General features: G+C 38.9%; 4 non-coding genes across 4 annotated transcripts; all 4 read left to right on the top strand.

Moving 5' to 3' along the window:
• The first annotated feature begins 14179 nt into the window (after positions 1–14179).
• On the top strand, positions 14180–14320 carry LOC139614284 (U4 spliceosomal RNA). Its single transcript, XR_011686974.1, has one exon. It is a non-coding gene; the product is annotated as a U4 spliceosomal RNA (small nuclear RNA).
• Positions 14321–15231: 911 nt separating this feature from the next.
• On the top strand, positions 15232–15372 carry LOC139614301 (U4 spliceosomal RNA). Its single transcript, XR_011686990.1, has one exon. It is a non-coding gene; the product is annotated as a U4 spliceosomal RNA (small nuclear RNA).
• A 911-nt stretch (positions 15373–16283) lies between these two features.
• LOC139614283 (U4 spliceosomal RNA) lies at positions 16284–16424 on the top strand. The gene has a single exon (XR_011686973.1). It is a non-coding gene; the product is annotated as a U4 spliceosomal RNA (small nuclear RNA).
• A 911-nt stretch (positions 16425–17335) lies between these two features.
• Positions 17336–17476, top strand: LOC139614329 (U4 spliceosomal RNA). The gene has a single exon (XR_011687018.1). It is a non-coding gene; the product is annotated as a U4 spliceosomal RNA (small nuclear RNA).
• The last annotated feature ends 789 nt before the right edge of the window (positions 17477–18265 follow it).

The raw sequence follows: 18265 nt of genomic DNA, 5'->3' as shown, positions 1-18265 counted from the left end.
TATATAAAACAAAAAAAACCAAAAACATGCTTAGTAAAAAAATGTTTATAATAACACATAATAAAAATTTACTTTAATCAACAAAATGCTTGTTAGTAAATAAATAATGGAGTTTAATCAACAAAAGCTTAGTTTAATCAAAGAAAAATGCATAAAATCAATAAAAACATATAGTCAAAGAAAATGTAGTTCAAGTAATTAATGTAGGCTATTTTAATTTAAAAAAATATATGTAGCCTAGTTAAATTCACAAAAAAGCATGTTAATATCAAGACAAAATGTGCTGTAATCATTGAATTTAGGTAAAAAACAAAAAAACAAAAAAAACAAAAAAACAAAAACATGTTTAATAAAAAAACATGTAGTTTAATTTAAAAAAACATGTAATTTACTAATACTATAATATCTAATAATAATAACATAGAATATAATCTAACAAGCATGTGGTTTAATTCCCCCCAAAACACATCTAATACAGCATAAAAAAACATGCAGTTTAATCAGACATAAGCAGACTCAGGGCAGATGAGATATTTGATGAATTTCATTGCTGCTGTAGGACAATGAACCGTTTGCATGATTTTGCATTTTCATTAAATTTTACAGAAACTTCCCCTACATGTCCAGAAACCTGCAAATCTGCACGCAGCATATGCAAACTGATATTAATGATAACATTGTTTATATCAGTTAAGAACAACAACAGCTAGAATTGCACATGTGACAATAGCTTTAGCTGTACTGCTTGGAGCGCACACAGTTCATTATGCAGACCTACGTTAGAGTCAGAGAATATAACCTAAACAATAATTGTTATAGTAGTCCTATATGATCTTTCAAAACAATTGAATAAAACAATTTTGATGTGTGGTCATTTTAATGACAGGCTATTTGCCAATTTAATAATTATTGTTATGAAAGAATGCTTTGTAAAACATCATTTACCGTAAAGGGGCACATCTCACTCTGTGTACTGATAACTGACAGGGAACCAAACTTTAAAGTTGCATTAAGTGGTTTTCTTTTTTTCACTACATGGAGCATCAGAAGTCCTAGTAAACACATCACTGACAACCTGTCAGTTTATTACATTTTGCTTGAAGGGTTGCAAGGTTTTAATTCTATTCATTTACTGTAATTGTAAAATGTGATAATATCTGATATCTGTCTGTTATATGTAATTTGAATTAACATAAAGATATATGGATTTGAACATGCTGTATAATGTGCATCTGCACTTACACACCCAAATTTGGGTAGGGCTCTAAGTATACAGTTTTAGTGACAGCACATTAACTCCACTTTAATTCTAAAATATGTTTGGAATAACATGCCTGCACACATGCTCAAGTAAAACAGCTCTGTCGTGCCCTTTCAATGAATGACAAATACATTGATTGAAGAGTAAGAACTTGTTTGATTTTGAATGTTAAAATGTGCAGTGCTGTATAGGGTGTTACAAATAAGCAAAGACCTTTAAAACAAATGAGACACCCTGATACAGCATATTAACTGTTAGTTGTCTACTTGCCTATGGACCATATTAACTTACATTGTACTTCATATTCACAAAGAAAAAGATCACATTAGATAGATAGATAGATAGATAGATAGATAGATAGATAGATAGATAGATAGATAGATAGATAGCAGTCTGATGGCAGTGAGAACAAAGGATTTCCTGAACCTCTCAGTCCTGCAGCGCAGTGAGATGAGATGTTGGCTGCTGCTGTAGCTGCTTCTCTGGCCTGCAAGGATGTTGTGGAGAGGGTGGTTGGTGTTGTCTAAGATGGCTGCATCTTACAGTGCATGCAACCATTCTATCAAGATCCCTGTCCTTGCTGTTATCATTTTCCTGTGACTCCAACAGTACATTCCAATCTGTGCACTCAAAACAGCCCCTTAGATACTCTCTGGCCATCATTCAAATCCTTTATTTATCTATCCCATTATGATTGGCAAGTTGAGCAGAAGATGTAAGACCTTGTTATGATAAATCAACCAATTCAATCTTGTTGACCATTTAATATGAATATACTAGCAAAGGACTCTATGAATAGTAATATGGAATTTGCAGTACAAATATTGAAAATAATGCATCTGTGGAAGACAGCTCTTCAAGTAACCTTGATCTGAGAAACGTACAGAAACTGTGACATCCCACTTAAACAATTTGACCTTCTAATTTTAATTAATCTTATCTGTATAAACATCAGCTGTTCTCTGTGTTCATTCTCTTCAGGATGGTTATGTGATATGTGATTTTTGTCTTGTTCTGTTTTTTTTCTCTACAAACAGATTAATCAATAACATTGTGCAATCTTGTTTTGTCTTCACAGTTGTCAAAAAATTTAACATTCCAACCTTGGACTTAAAAGTCTATGATGAATTGAAGACTGAAGTTGAGTTTGAGTTTCTTCTAAAGAAACAAGACATTGGTGTGCTGGAGTTTTGTTTAAGGGCCAAGATCCCAGTGAGTTGCTTATTATCTTAGAGCCCCATATTCATCCATACAGTCCTGGCTAGCCTAACAACTGAATATGTGAGAAAAGTAAATACATCTGCTGAGTCTCATTTTAACATTTTTAAATTATCTTTTTTTTCCTGTGTTCCTCTCTCCCACCCCTTCTTGAAATGTGGGCCAAATCCATTTTCGCATTCCATTTGTCATCAACAAAAAGTCTGCTTAAATGTTTCCATTTAAATTGTGTTATAGTGATATATGGTGTTAATCCCACCAGTTAAATGTCAACATGATTCACAGGGCTCCTCTACAAACAGCTCCTTTGCAAGCTCCAGTGGAGATAATGAGGGGGACTCTGATGACACCATCACATTGCAGCACAGTCCTGCAAAAAGAAAGAGAGCTGAGTCTACTTGTCTAGCTCAGGTAAGCGCTACAGATTTCCTTACACCCTTTCAGAAGGTTTAAAAAAAGTGCCAAACTTGACTGAGTGGAGTGATAAATGACAGATGAATGAAAGTTGTGATATGGACCACGGTGTATTATACAATACTTGATATTTTACTACTATCTTAAACAATTCAGTCTGTTTATTTTTTCATTGCTCCCACTAAGACGATTGAAGACATTCTGAAGAACAAACCTTGAGGAGAGAGGATCATAAATGAGTATGTGCGTGCAAAAAGATAGCAGAAGACGTAATATGGTCAAGATATTGGTCAAGATATTGGTCAAGATATTGGTTGCACATATGACAAGTGAGCATGGGTATGGTATAATATAATCATACCAATGCACCAAATGAAAATTTTTGGCTTGACACAGTTCAATGCAACATGCCTCCTTTTGCAGAAGGCGACCTTTACACAGCAATACTTTTGTTTTGGATGTCATACATACAAGTAAGTAAGAGTATGTGTGTGTGTGTGTGTGTGTGTGTGTGTGTGTAGGACCTTCAAGTCACTGACACTTGTATTTGCTACTGCTGTTGCTTCAAATAGTAAACATTTTTTTCTCCAGTGTTCTCAAAGGGTATTCCTATCTCTCTGAAACACTGAATCGCAGAACACGATAGGTTATCTGTGGTCTGATGTATTGCACATATTACATTCTAAAAATAAAGTGTGCTTTGTTAAATACTGATTGCTGATTTGTTGAGTTTAAAGATAGCCGCCCACAGTAAGTTGATTTTTAATGGATTTTATTTTCTTTTTTTTTTTGTTAAAAACTATGGTGAAATCAATCTGAGAGTACAATGAATAAAACTATATTCAGTGAAATAAAACTCTGTGTTGAGTGAAATACTACTCTGTTGAGCGAAATCAAAACTATATTTATATTGAGTGAAATAACACTCTATATTAAGTGAAATGCTACTCTATATTGAGTGAAATAAAGCTCTATATTGAAGGAAATATTACTCTATATTAAGTGAAATGTCTGTAGAGTTCTTTTCATGTTATACTACATAAGGTCATCATGTAGAGTTATATATAAACACTAAATAGAGAGAGTAAAATTTACTGTTTGGACTGGGACCAAATATTATCTTTTTCAGAGTAAAATTGTATTAAATGTGATTAAAATTTACCCTGACAAATGTACTGTGCAGATGAATGAATGAAAAAATACAAGAACCCCCCCCCCCCCCCCCCCCCCCCCAAAAAAAAAGCTATATCAGCCTTAGGTATGCCATCCTCATGTAGTGCACTACTCTTAGGGTCACAATTGGGAGAGAGGTTGGAACTGTAGTTAAAAACGTCCTGTAGACTTAGAATGATCCAACATTAAAACATTCAATTTGTCAGTAAAATGTATCAATATTTAGGTTTCAGCTCACCGGAAAAAATGTTGAATGACATTGATTTACTTATTTTTGCATTCTACTTTTGAGTTTAATTTGAACCTTAATTTGTATCTGTCACCCTTGTTGAGCACTGAATAACTAGTGACCTTAAAAGGGGAACTGGAGCCTATTCTAGCAAGTACAAAATAAAAAAACAGGGAAACAGGGGACAGGTTTCCCGTCCATTGCACCAAAAACATTTATATTCGTATTTACTCCTTAGAGGGATTTATAGTGCCTCATTAAGCTAATTGTATAATTGGAAATAACATGGTAAGTTATTTTTGGGCACTTATAAGCCTTTATTTATAGGATAGTGGAGAGTGACAGCAAGTAGGGGAATGATGTGCAGGAAAGAATCTGCTCGGCCAGGAGTCACACCGGGTACCTGCCTGCTCAGAGCACTAGTCCCCACATCGTATGTATGCTCTAGCCATTCAACTACTGGGTTGCCCTTAAAAAAGCATGACTATGGTGCTAAATTTATCAAATTAAAGCTTTAATGAAGACAATATGTAGGGGGAATACTGAACCTTTGTGAAATAAAATGTAATATAGGCACAGGCTTGCATGTAGAGCAACCTCATCTGACGGAAAACAGCCACAACAAATAGGACATTCCTTTCTATCCCGTAGATAATGTTCAAGTCAACTAAAGAAGATATCTTGAAAAATATGTAAAATTGCAGAAAGATTTTAGATTAACATTATTACCTGTTCAAGAACTCTGGACTCTGTTATTGTGCACAGACAGAACCTGGACCTCTCTACGCCAGTCCTGTAAAGAAGCGTATAACAGCTGTATCCATAAACAGATAGGAAAAAATATCTGTCACGATATTTGTTTAAAATATATAAGATAGGATCAATACCAAGACAAAAAAAACTTAGTGTAAACATCAGTTAAATATTTTGCATACTTTGTGAAGAAAACTCCAACATGGTTTGACAAAACTGCGGCCCAAAGTTTGCCCATGTGGGTGCTGAGCTATTTTGTGTGTGTCTGTGTGTTCATTTGCATGTACACATCTGAGCATACCTACACACATCAGCACATACACATATGCTGGTGTATACACTTAACTCCTTCCAGACACAGATCTAGAAGACCTGGGGTGAGGTGGAGAAGGCAGGGAGAAGGAATGGAGCAGGGAATGGGGTCAAGGGGTGAAAGAGCTTCCAGATGTTGAGACTGTTTCTTTTTCAAATGAAAGTTCCTCCTCACTTCCTTTATTGACTGAGAACATGTGTGTGTACCTGCATGTGTGTATATGTTTCTCAAGCACAAATCTTCAAACTGCTTTTAACGGTTCCCTCATTAACATCAGTTCGATTATTATCAGGTCACTTCGGACACAATTTTGATGCCACATAGACATGCTTTTTTTCTGAAAATATGATGAGTCATCTCACTGCATAGAGTCTCTCTCTCTCTAACATTTCCTGGCAGATCACAGACTCAAACACAATGTCAAGTTCAAAAGGGCAGTCTTTTACTGGAATGCCAGGGAGTCATACAAAGGTAATCAGATCAAATCAAACTAACAAATCCAAGCAGGGAGTAAAGCCAGAGACTAACACTAGGGAAAATGCTGAAAAGTGATAAACACACAAAGATGAACAAGACAATCTGGCAGACAAATAGAGAAACCAGGGATGTATATACAATTGGTTGATAGCAAAATGAGGTGCAGGTGAGTAATTGGAAGCAGGTGGGGATGATCAAAGAACTGAAACGACAAGACATTTGAGTACTTCAAAATAAAACAGGGAACACAACAGAAAGTTGATAAGTCAACTTTCATATCTGAATAAACAAAATACACCATTCCTTTGGAGTGCAGTGACATGTTCACGTGGTGTGGACACAATTAGGATATTGCCATTATCCAGTCAGTCAATCACATGGTAGCAGTGCAGTGTATAAAATGCTGCAGATACAGGTCAGGTGTTTCCGTTAATGTTCACATCAAACATCAGAATGGGGAAAAATGTGATCTCAGTGACTTTGACTGTGGTATGATAGTTGGTGCCATACGAGTTGGTCTGAGAATTTCTGAGAAAAACAACAGTCTCAGAATGGAGCTAAAACCAAAATCATCCAGTGTGCAGCAGCTCTGTGGAAAGAAACACCTCGTTGATGAGAGACATCAGAGGAGAATGGACAGACTGGTTGGAGCTGACAGAAAGTCTATGGTCACTCAGATAACTACTCTTTACAACTGTGGTGAGCAGAAAAGCATTAACAGGTCCAACCTTGAGGTGGCTGGACTACAACAGCAGAAGACCATGTCAGGTTCCACTCCTGTCAGCCAAGAACAGAAACCTGAGGCCTCAGTGGGCTCAGACACACCAACACTGGACAGAATAAAGACTGGAAAAATGTAGCATAGTCCGATGACATTCCATGTCACTAGGACCAGGCTACAGTACCACAAATCAGCATGCCTAAGTCTACCCTTCCTGCGTCCACCACCCGGTTGGCATCGCACCTGACCCCAAATTCTATCCCAGCAGGTGATGGCTTCACAGGGCAGTAGCTCCAAGTTGCTTTTTCGGCCAGCCACCAGCTGCTTGCCACCTATCGGGCGAGGTGCTACAGCTCTTACATAGCATCTTCATTAAGGGTTTTGTGAATCGCTCTTGGTTTGGCCCCTTCTTTGGGACCAATTTGCCTTGGGAGACCCTAGCAGGGGCTATTGCCCCTGACAACAGAGCTCACCAGGACACACAAACCCATCCAGCACATTTAGGTGGCGATTCTCAGAGGGGGATAAGATGGAGCAGGAGATCAACAGGTGGATCGGTGACCACAACAACCAGACTGTTGTGGTGAAGAGGGAGCTGAGCCAGAAGGCAAAGCTCTCGATTTACCAGTCAATCTTCATTCCAAATCTCACCTATGGTCATGAGCTCTGGGTAGTGACTGAAAAAACAGATTGCAGACACAAGTGGCTGAAATGGGCTTCCTCTGTAGGGTGGCTGGGCTCAGCCTTAGAGAGAGGTGAGGAGCTCAGACATCTGGAAAGGAGCTCAGAGTAGAGTCACTGCTCCGTCACATCAAAAGGAGCCAGTTGAGGTGGTTCAGGCATCTGGTAAGGTTGCCTCCTGGGCACCTTACTTTGGGGGTTTTCCTGGCATGTCCAACTGGGAAGAGGCCCTCTGGCAGACCCAGAACTCGCTGGAGGGATTATATCCCATCTATCCATCTTGCCTGGGAACACCTTGGGATGCCCCAGGAGGAGCTGGTAAGCATTGCTGGAATAGGGGATGTCTGGAATTCCCTGCATAGCCTGCTGCCACCGCGACCTGACCTCGGATAGATGGCTAGATGGATGGATGGTCTGATGAATCTTGATTTCTGCTAAACCAGCTGATGGTAGGGTCAAAATTTGGCAATTTTTCTTGAATTTTCTTGATGCAATTTGGGCCCTTAATCCCAGTCAATCATGGTTTGAATGCCACAGTCTGAGTATTGCTGCTGACCATTTGCATCCCTTTATGGCCACAGTTTCTCATCTTCTAATGGCTACTTCCAGACGGATAATGCTCCATGTCTCAAAGCAAAAGTCATCTCAAATTGGTTTGATTAATGTGACAGTGAGTTCAGTGAACTTCAGTGGCTTCCCCAGTCTCCAGATCTGAATCCAGTAGAACACCTTTGGAATGTGGCAGAACTGAAGATTGGCAGCATGAATGTGCAGTTTACAAATCTGCAGAAATGATGTGATGCAGTCATGTCAACATGGAGCATCATATGGAGTCTCAGAGGAAAGTTATCAACATCTTGTGGAATCCATGACATGAAGAACTGAGGCTGTTTGAGAGCAAAGGGAGGAACTAGCCAATGTTAGGATTGTGTTCCTATTAAAGTACTCACTGAGTGTATATTGGATATGAATGGTTCAAGTAGTTGGATTGTGATGTTCTGTTTTGAGCAAGCAGCTCTTTGATCAGTCAGAAGTCTAGAGACGAGAATGATGAACACTTGGGAGGGTGGATGTACAACAGCAGTGATATAACTTTCTGGACAGTGCCAGAATTTCCCCATGCATACTACCATGGTATGTTTGTGTGTGCATGCGTGTGTGTGCATGCGTGTGTGTGTGAGAAAGAGAGAGTGAGTTTGTTGCACCCTTTAAGTATAGCTATAGTATGTGTATATGTTCAGGGGACTTCACCAAACAGTCAATCCCTGTGGCCTCTAGATAATTACTTCCATATTTGCCATGTTTGCGGTCTGGGTTAACTGTTGTACCTGGTATGTGTGTGTGTGTGTGTGTGCGTGTGTGCTCATCCGTGTGCTCGTCTGTGTGCTAGTCTGAGGAAATGCATCACTCTTCTGTAGTGAGTGGTTAAAATGGAGAGAGTAGGAAGAAAAGAAATGTCCTACTTAACATTTTTTCCTTCCTGGAAAAGCTGGAGTATGAGCCATCAAACAGTGATGATTCAAGGTCAGACCTATGTCAACTGTATGTGTGTGGTGGAGGTTGAACCTAAAAATATTGTGTTCATCACAGACTACACATCATTGGATTGCACCTCCACATATTGTATTATCATAATGCTACTAAGTTTGTAGTTTACTGAACCTGGAGCTTGAGATTACTGAAAGGGTCCCTTGAAGAGATAAGAAAGAAAAAGCGTAAACAAAAAACTCTCATCAAAGATCTTTACGGGTCTCTTACAATTCTTCAAATGAAACAGTTTGAAATGGAAAATTGAAAAATTTAGTTTTGGTTTACCTGTTCATAACTCATGTCACAAAAGCCAACCCGGGATTAGAGGATACTATTAGACCTGTAAAGACATTGATCCATATTCAGGAGTCAGAGGCCAAAAACGTAAGGAACCACTTATCTACACACAGTACACATCTTCATAAAAAAAAGAAGCAAGGAAAAAAAATTTAGGATTACAAAAAAATGTCAACAAGTGTACACTTTAGCAAGAACAGGATTAAGAACAGGATTCAAATAAAGTATTTGATATTTAACACATCTTTGACATATAAATTCAGTGTCTTTCAAACAGTTAACTATAACAGCACTTTAGGAGTTAGTGATTAAAATTAGCTTGCACTGCCACCTGCTGGCACCTTGTGAATAACCATGACAAATTATCTGAACAAGCATTACAGCTGTCTTTAAAGCTATTATACTTCAAATGAAAAGGGCGAACAGTAAATTAACCTGTGTCTCTTACTGTCAAAAAAAAAAGAATTTTAAAGTGTCTTTGCCCTTTACACTTTTCTTTACCAAGGTCAATGAAACACCTCAATGTACCACTATCATTGAATATGTTATATTTCTATTTAAATGAAAAAGCCATAAAAAAGAATAAATCTGTAAAAGAATAAGAAAATAAATGTAGAAATATAAATAGGATTGAATAAAACAGTAGAAAGTACTTACCTATTGCTTTTGCATGTACCTGTTATTTTTGCTTTTACCTCATTGCTTTTGCTTTTACCTATTGCTTAATTGCTTTTACTTTATTGTTTTTGCTTTTACCATATTACTTTTACTATTTGAAGGGCCAAGCTTTCAATCAACTGTTCTATGCACACAACACTTCGGTTTGACATAAGGCTGTGTCCGCACTTATAGCAGAGGAAGACATCAAAATAATAGAATGCTTGCTGTTTGCTGGAATTGCTGAAAGTAAATATCAACAATGTGCAGATAATTGTCCAGATGTGCAGTAAAATGCCAGAGAGCAAACTTACAAAAGGTTTCAAGTTTTATGTGTCTTCCCATCTCTGCAATTATGAAAGTCGCTAATGCTAGCTATCATCAGCTAGCTGGGCCATGCTCGGCTATTCTTTCCATGATCTGGGGTCGGGGCTTCCTATATCAGGGACATCAATAATGCTAAAACAAAATTTCAGCAGAAACAGTGTTAATGCTGTGACAGGATAGCTGAATGTGGAAGCTATAATGGTTTTTAGTCTTCAAAACTGTAATAAAATAGCAAACTGAGTGAGCATCATATTTATAAGATATACATTTTGATGAAATTATATTTTACCCAAGATATGATGGTTTGCAAATGCAGAAACTGTGACATTTCAGCATACTCAGCTATCTTTTAAACTGCCTTTGTTCCATGAATAACTGCCCTGTCATCTTTCAAGTTTTCTTGTTAAATAGCAGATGCACTTTATGAATTTCATTTACAGGATTTTTTTGTGTTTGTTTCAGATAACTTTACGTGATTCAGATCCATTTGTGCTGGTTAACTGTGTGGCTCGAAGTTGGGTTTGCAACCAGTTGATGGCTCTGCTGTAAGAGACATCCCATTCCTCTGGCAGTGGCATGTTGGTTGTCCCTCCTGTACTGTCTAGCACTGAGACAGAACAAAAATTACATAAACCCCAAACAATGGTTTGTATTATTTAAGTATCTGGCATGAAGTTTTATTACTGTAATCTCTGTATTAATACCATCTAATTACACATGGAGTGAGGTAGCGGTGGTGGTGAGGCCAAAACCAGGTGCTACTTGAGCAAGTGGAACTTGGCATGCAAAGTCAGTATAACCAAGCACACTAGACCACACTGTATTTCATAAATAGTTATTGCCTCATAATGTCTTTGCAGATTTAGATTATACAGAGGCTACAGGGGTGACCTTTCAGATCTGGCAACCCTTGACCCTAAAGCTCCCTATGCTTGCTTCAAACCAGACTCTGCTAATATGTCATTTCCTGACAAACAACTTGTGTCCCCATCTTTGGTAAAGTACAGTCTGGTAGCATTTTCTCATATCTTCCACACCTGACATCTCACAGTGTTGCCATCCACAAAGATGCACCCACATTCCCAAAAATTCCACTAGAGGGCTACCAATTAAAGCGAAAAGACTAACAAACCAAGAACAGCTGCATCTGAAATCACTATCTGTGACTTTGTCAGTCACACAAAATTGAGGAAACAATGAGATACAAAAGTGTGGCACATGAGTGGCATTCACTGTAGAAGAAGAGGGTGACAGCTTCAACTTTCAGGGAGGTAAGCAATGACAGAAAACCAAGTTAATCAGAAAACCCCACTCATGAAGAGAGGTTTGGATCTGAAGACAGGTGCATTCAAGGAATGTGAAACTACCAAAAAAAAAAACAGTGGACTAGTGATTCATCCAGATTAACCTTGGCTGGGTGTGTCACCTGATGGGCTGGTCTATGACCCACTTGAGAGATCAGTTGGTCATTTGGTTTAGTTAAAATGAAATGTCCAAATGCCCTAAACTATACTGACTGTAGGTACCCCAGAGTTGACCATGGCACCTACAAATTAAAGGGGAGCCATCCTTATTATTAGCAGGTGCATGGGCAGTTGCTGCTTACAGGCATGGATTGGTGTGATTTTGTTATCTGTGCCCATGATGACATGTTTGTCATTTACGGAGACACAATGTGTTAAACACCCTGAAACAGATGTGTCATTTATTTTCCTTTAATATGTGTCTGCCAAAGTATCTCTTTATGCACCAGTAACTGACAAGTCACATTGCTGAGGAAATGAATTTATATTCATTTGTTCATAGTTTGATTTATTTTTTTCAGTTGATTGTGATTGCATTCAAGTATATATTTCCCAACAATTAACATTCAGGTTACACATTACACTGGACCGTTGTGGACTTAAATGAAATTTCAAAATCTGTTATGTCTAACAAAGTTTTACTATATTACAAGTGTTGCTGGAGTTTGGATCTCTTAAGAACTCTTTCTTGTATCTTGGCAGTAGGTGAGGGTGTGTCTGTACAGTGTTAGGACTTGTTTGCCCAGGCTTTCACCAAGGACCCATTTTGGTAGTTAACCAAGAATCATGCTGCTGTGCAAAGTTGATTGATGCTGTCTGTGAGTGAGAGAGAGATCACTGCACTGAATATCTTGTGCTCCATGCGCCATATGGACTCTGTCTTGCAATTGACTGCATCTCCCTGACTTCTGGCTCAGACAGCTGTGCTTTCTTGGAGACGAAGGCAGGAATGTGGACCACACAGTCTACATCCACAGGCACACAGTCCTCCAAAAAAGGTTTTTGCACCATGAGGCTCCACACGAATCAATCCTTTGAGGGTACAGTGGGATTTGAAGATTAAAATCATCTCACTCTCAAGAAGCAGAGAGTTAGGTTTTTGGTGGCACAGTTCATTGCAGTCCAACAGCACTTGTGATGTGATTGATCCTGATATCAACATGTTAGCCACAATTATAGAAGCTATACATGAAGAATAAGGCCCTGGATTGAATGAGTCTAAGACCCTGTTCAGACTTGGTATTGTGTCCTGAGTGATGATCAGCTCTACTGTAAATACATCTTCTCACACCTGTCTTTAAAATGTGTCTCCACATGTCCATCTTCATATACAAATAAACAGGTATGCAGTGGTGCTTTTAGCCAATCAGACAGTCTGTTGTCAATGTGCTTCTGCGCATCCGTGTGTGCGTGTGTAAGTGAGAGAGAGTGAGCAAGAGAGTAGCGGTAATGAAAGGTTGAGCAGCAAACTATAGATATGTGTTGGTCACAGATCAATAGTGAAATAAGGTTTTATCCATTAGAAATAGTAAAATATTTTCTGTTTATTATGAACCTGTGACAGGACTCATAAAACTGTGGCAGAGGACATCAGTAGAGTAGACGGTCCTTCAATATGACCAAGACCCATTTGCGTTCAAACTGCAAAAAGAATGTGGCCGAATGTGGTCCAGACCACCTCCGAATGTGGTCTGAGTGAATGGATCTCAATTGCATGCTGAATGTGCCCTGGGTGAGTTCACACCTGTACTTACAACTGTCCACTTCTGATCTCTCAGGAAAGATGCTGATATCAGATCTGAACAGGGCCTAAAAAATGTAGTAATTAGTTAGTTATCTCACATATGAGGTGATCAAAAGCCTTCACACATGAAGACTGTTTCCCAGATAGGGCAGGATTTGTTGTTTACAAGCCAATCACATACAACATCAAAATAAAATTGAAGTGACATAACTGTAAATTGAGGAAAGGACTTGAATTGCACCATGTGTGTTGTGAACGTTGCATTAGGTCAATTTTAAAGTTGTAGTTAAGAGCTATAATATTGTGCATAGAAAATTGAATAGTCTGTGTAATTGAGCTAAGATGTAATTGACCCAATACCCTGCCTGAATCAACCTGTATCATTAAGTTCTTCACCGCTGGTTTAAAATTCATCTGGAACTGTTGCTAGAACAGCAAGGTCTTGAAGTGAAATTTTCCAACGAGCAAGCTGATTGTCACTTAGCGGGATCATGAGCAAACATTTTAAAGTGAATTCCATACGAGATGTCATTTTCAGATACAAATGGCTTGCTACGGTAGAGATGTTATGAAAGGATGTTGACATGATCATGATTTCGTATTGGATGAGCCTAAAAGTGATTTCAAAATCTTGATGACCCTTTGACGTAATTTTCACTTTCACAAGATAATATATCAAGCTAAATGAAAGTTTAGACCCCAAAAACGTACTGATCAATCTGTGTTCAAAATGTCCTAAACCAGATTTTATGGATCAGAATTAACAGGCTTATTTGAGCCTGATATCAACATGTTGGCCTCAATTGTTGAAGCTAAACATGAAGGACAAGGCCCTGGAATGAATGAGTCTAACCAGTGTAGCAATGGGTTACTTGTCTCACATCGTAGGTTCTCACAAGGCTCCACCCATGATGACTGTTGCCCGGAAAAGGCGGGGTTTGTTGTAAACAAGCCAATCACATGCAAGATCATCATATCGTTGTACTGACAGGAGTGTACATTCAGGAAGGGATTTGAATGGCACCGTGTTCTTCGTGAATGTTGCACCAAGTCCACTGTAAAGTTGTAGTTACTTTCTGCATTCTTTCGCAGAGGCAATTTCATAGTCTGTGAAGTACAGCTGAGACGTGATTATTGCTGGTTGAAAACTTAACCCAATACCCCGCCAGGATGACTTGAAATACAGTCAGCTATGGCAATTTTTGTTAGTCTCTAGAGAGACTGTATGTTATGTTTCAATGAAAAATCATGAGTTCCCATGTAACGTATTGCTCCTTGGTCTTCCAGTATAACATACAGACACGCTTTCTTCAAACTTCCAGCAAAGGTTGTAACTACATTCAAAGAGCCTATGTGAGCTGCGGCCTGTTTTTCATATGTGGATAAATGAGCCGCTCAGACTAGATTGTTGATGACATGATACGAGCCTGGATCGTTAAGTTCTTCACCGCTGGTTTAAAATTCATCTGGAGCTGTTGCTAGAACAGCAAGGTCTTGAAGTGAAATTTTCCAACGAGCAAGCTGATTGTCACTTAGCGGGATCATGAGCAAACATTTTAGAGTGAATTCCATACGAGATGTCATTTTCAGATACAAATGGCTTGCTACGGTAGAGATGTTATGAAAGGATGTTGACATGATCATGATTTCGTATTGGATGAGCCTAAAAGTGATTTCAAAATCTTTATGACCCTTTGACGTAATTTTCACTTTCACAAGATAATATATCAAGCTAAATGAAAGTTTAGACCCCAAAAACGTACTGATCAATCTGCGTTCAAAATGTCCTAAACCAGATTTTATGGATCAGAATTAACAGGCTTATTTGAGCCTGATATCAACATGTTGGCCTCAATTGTTGAAGCTAAACATGAAGGACAAGGCCCTGGAATGAATGAGTCTAACCAGTGTAGCAATGGGTTACTTGTCTCACATCGAAGGTTCTCACAAGGCTCCACCCATGATGACTGTTGCCCGGAAAAGGCGGGGTTTGTTGTCAACAAGCCAATCACATGCAAGATCATCATATCGTTGTACTGACAGGAGTGTACATTCAGGAAGGGATTTGAATGGCACCGTGTGCTTCGTGAATGTTGCACCAAGTCCACTGTAAAGTTGTAGTTACTTTCTGCATTCTTTCGCAGAGGCAATTTCATAGTCTGTGAAGTACAGCTGAGACGTGATTATTGCTGGTTGAAAACTTAACCCAATACCCCGCCAGGATGATTTGAAATACAGTCAGCTATGGCAATTTTTGTTAGTCTCTAGAGAGACTGTATTTTATGTTTCAATGAAAAATCATGAGTTCACATGTAACGTATTGCTCCTTGATCTTCCAGTATAACATACAGACACGCTTTCTTCAAACTTCAAGCAAAGGTTGTAACTACATTCAAAGAGCCTATGTGAGCTGCGGCCTGTTTTTCATATGTGGATAAATGAGCCGCTCAGACTAGATTGTTGATGACATGATACGAGCCTGGATCGTTAAGTTCTTCACCGCTGGTTTAAAATTCATCTGGAGCTGTTGCTAGAACAGCAAGGTCTTGAAGTGAAATTTTCCAACGAGCAAGCTGATTGTCACTTAGCGGGATCATGAGCAAACATTTTAGAGTGAATTCCATACGAGATGTCATTTTCAGATACAAATGGCTTGCTACGGTAGAGATGTTATGAAAGGATATTGACATGATCATGATTTCGTATTGGATGAGCCTAAAAGTGATTTCAAAATCTTGATGACCCTTTGACGTAATTTTCACTTTCACAAGATAATATATCAAGCTAAATGAAAGTTTAGACCCCAAAAACGTACTGATCAATCTGCGTTCAAAATGTCCTAAACCAGATTTTATGGATCAGAATTAACAGGCTTATTTGAGCCTGATATCAACATGTTGGCCTCAATTGTTGAAGCTAAACATGAAGGACAAGGCCCTGGAATGAATGAGTCTAACCAGTGTAGCAATGGGTTACTTGTCTCACATCGTAGGTTCTCACAAGGCTCCACCCATGATGACTGTTGCCCGGAAAAGGCGGGGTTTGTTGTAAACAAGCCAATCACATGCAAGATCATCATATCGTTGTACTGACAGGAGTGTACATTCAGGAAGGGATTTGAATGGCACCGTGTGCTTCGTGAATGTTGCACCAAGTCCACTGTAAAGTTGTAGTTACTTTCTGCATTCTTTCGCAGAGGCAATTTCATAGTCTGTGAAGTACAGCTGAGACGTGATTATTGCTGGTTGAAAACTTAACCCAATACCCCGCCAGGATGACTTGAAATACAGTCAGCTATGGCAATTTTTGTTAGTCTCTAGAGAGACTGTATGTTATGTTTCAATGAAAAATCATGAGTTCACATGTAACGTATTGCTCCTTGATCTTCCAGTATAACATACAGACACGCTTTCTTCAAACTTCCAGCAAAGGTTGTAACTACATTCAAAGAGCCTATGTGAGCTGCGGCCTGTTTTTCATATGTGGATAAATGAGCCGCTCAGACTAGATTGTTGATGACATGATACGAGCCTGGATCGTTAAGTTCTTCACCGCTGGTTTAAAATTCATCTGGAGCTGTTGCTAGAACAGCAAGGTCTTGAAGTGAAATTTTCCAACGAGCAAGCTGATTGTCACTTAGCGGGATCATGAGCAAACATTTTAGAGTGAATTCCATACGAGATGTCATTTTCAGATACAAATGGCTTGCTACGGTAGAGATGTTATGAAAGGATGTTGACATGATCATGATTTCGTATTGGATGAGCCTAAAAGTGATTTCAAAATCTTGATGACCCTTTGACGTAATTTTCACTTTCACAAGATAATATATCAAGCTAAATGAAAGTTTAGACCCCAAAAACGTACTGATCAATCTGCGTTCAAAATGTCCTAAACCAGATTTTATGGATCAGAATTAACAGGCTTATTTGAGCCTGATATCAACATGTTGGCCTCAATTGTTGAAGCTAAACATGAAGGACAAGGCCCTGGAATGAATGAGTCTAACCAGTGTAGCAATGGGTTACTTGTCTCACATCGAAGGTTCTCACAAGGCTCCACCCATGATGACTGTTGCCCGGAAAAGGCGGGGTTTGTTGTAAACAAGCCAATCACATGCAAGATCATCATATCGTTGTACTGACAGGAGTGTACATTCAGGAAGGGATTTGAATGGCACCGTGTGCTTCGTGAATGTTGCACCAAGTCCACTGTAAAGTTGTAGTTACTTTCTGCATTCTTTCGCAGAGGCAATTTCATAGTCTGTGAAGTACAGCTGAGACGTGATTATTGCTGGTTGAAAACTTAACCCAATACCCCGCCAGGACGATTTGAAATACAGTCACCTATGGCAATTTTTGTTAGTCTCTAGAGAGACTGTATGTTATGTTTCAATGAAAAATCATGAGTTCACGTGTAACGTATTGCTCCTTGATCTTCCAGTATAACATACAGACACGCTTTCTTCAAACTTCCAGCAAAGGTTGTAACTACATTCAAAGAGCCTATGTGAGCTGCGGCCTGTTTTTCATATGTGGATAAATGAGCCGTTCAGACTAGATTGTTGATGACATGATACGAGCCTGGATCGTTAAGTTCTTCACCGCTGGTTTAAAATTCATCTGGAGCTGTTGCTAGAACAGCAAGGTCTTGAAGTGAAATTTTCCAACGGGCAAGCTGATTGTCACTTAGCGGGATCATGAGCAAACATTTTAGAGTGAATTCCATACGAGATGTCATTTTCAGATACAAATGGCTTGCTACGGTAGAGATGTTATGAAAGGATGTTGACATGATCATGATTTCGTATTGGATGAGCCCAAAAGTGATTTCAAAATCTTGATGACCCTTTGACGTAATTTTCACTTTCACAAGATAATATATCAAGCTAAATGAAAGTTTAGACCCCAAAAACGTACTGATCAATCTGCGTTCAAAATGTCCTAAACCAGATTTTATGGATCAGAATTAACAGGCTTATTTGAGCCTGATATCAACATGTTGGCCTCAATTGTTGAAGCTAAACATGAAGGACAAGGCCCTGGAATGAATGAGTCTAACCAGTGTAGCAATGGGTTACTTGTCTCACATCGAAGGTTCTCACAAGGCTCCACCCATGATGACTGTTGCCCGGAAAAGGCGGGGTTTGTTGTAAACAAGCCAATC

The sequence above is a fragment of the Trachinotus anak genome, unplaced genomic scaffold, assembly GCF_046630095.1.
Source record: "Trachinotus anak isolate AG129_WGS33_773 ecotype Australia unplaced genomic scaffold, CSIRO_AGI_Tana_v1 ptg000033l, whole genome shotgun sequence".
Classification (NCBI taxonomy): domain Eukaryota; kingdom Metazoa; phylum Chordata; class Actinopteri; order Carangiformes; family Carangidae; genus Trachinotus; species Trachinotus anak.
The sequence above is the reverse complement of the archived record's forward strand: the minus strand, read 5'-3'. Positions and strand labels throughout refer to the sequence as shown.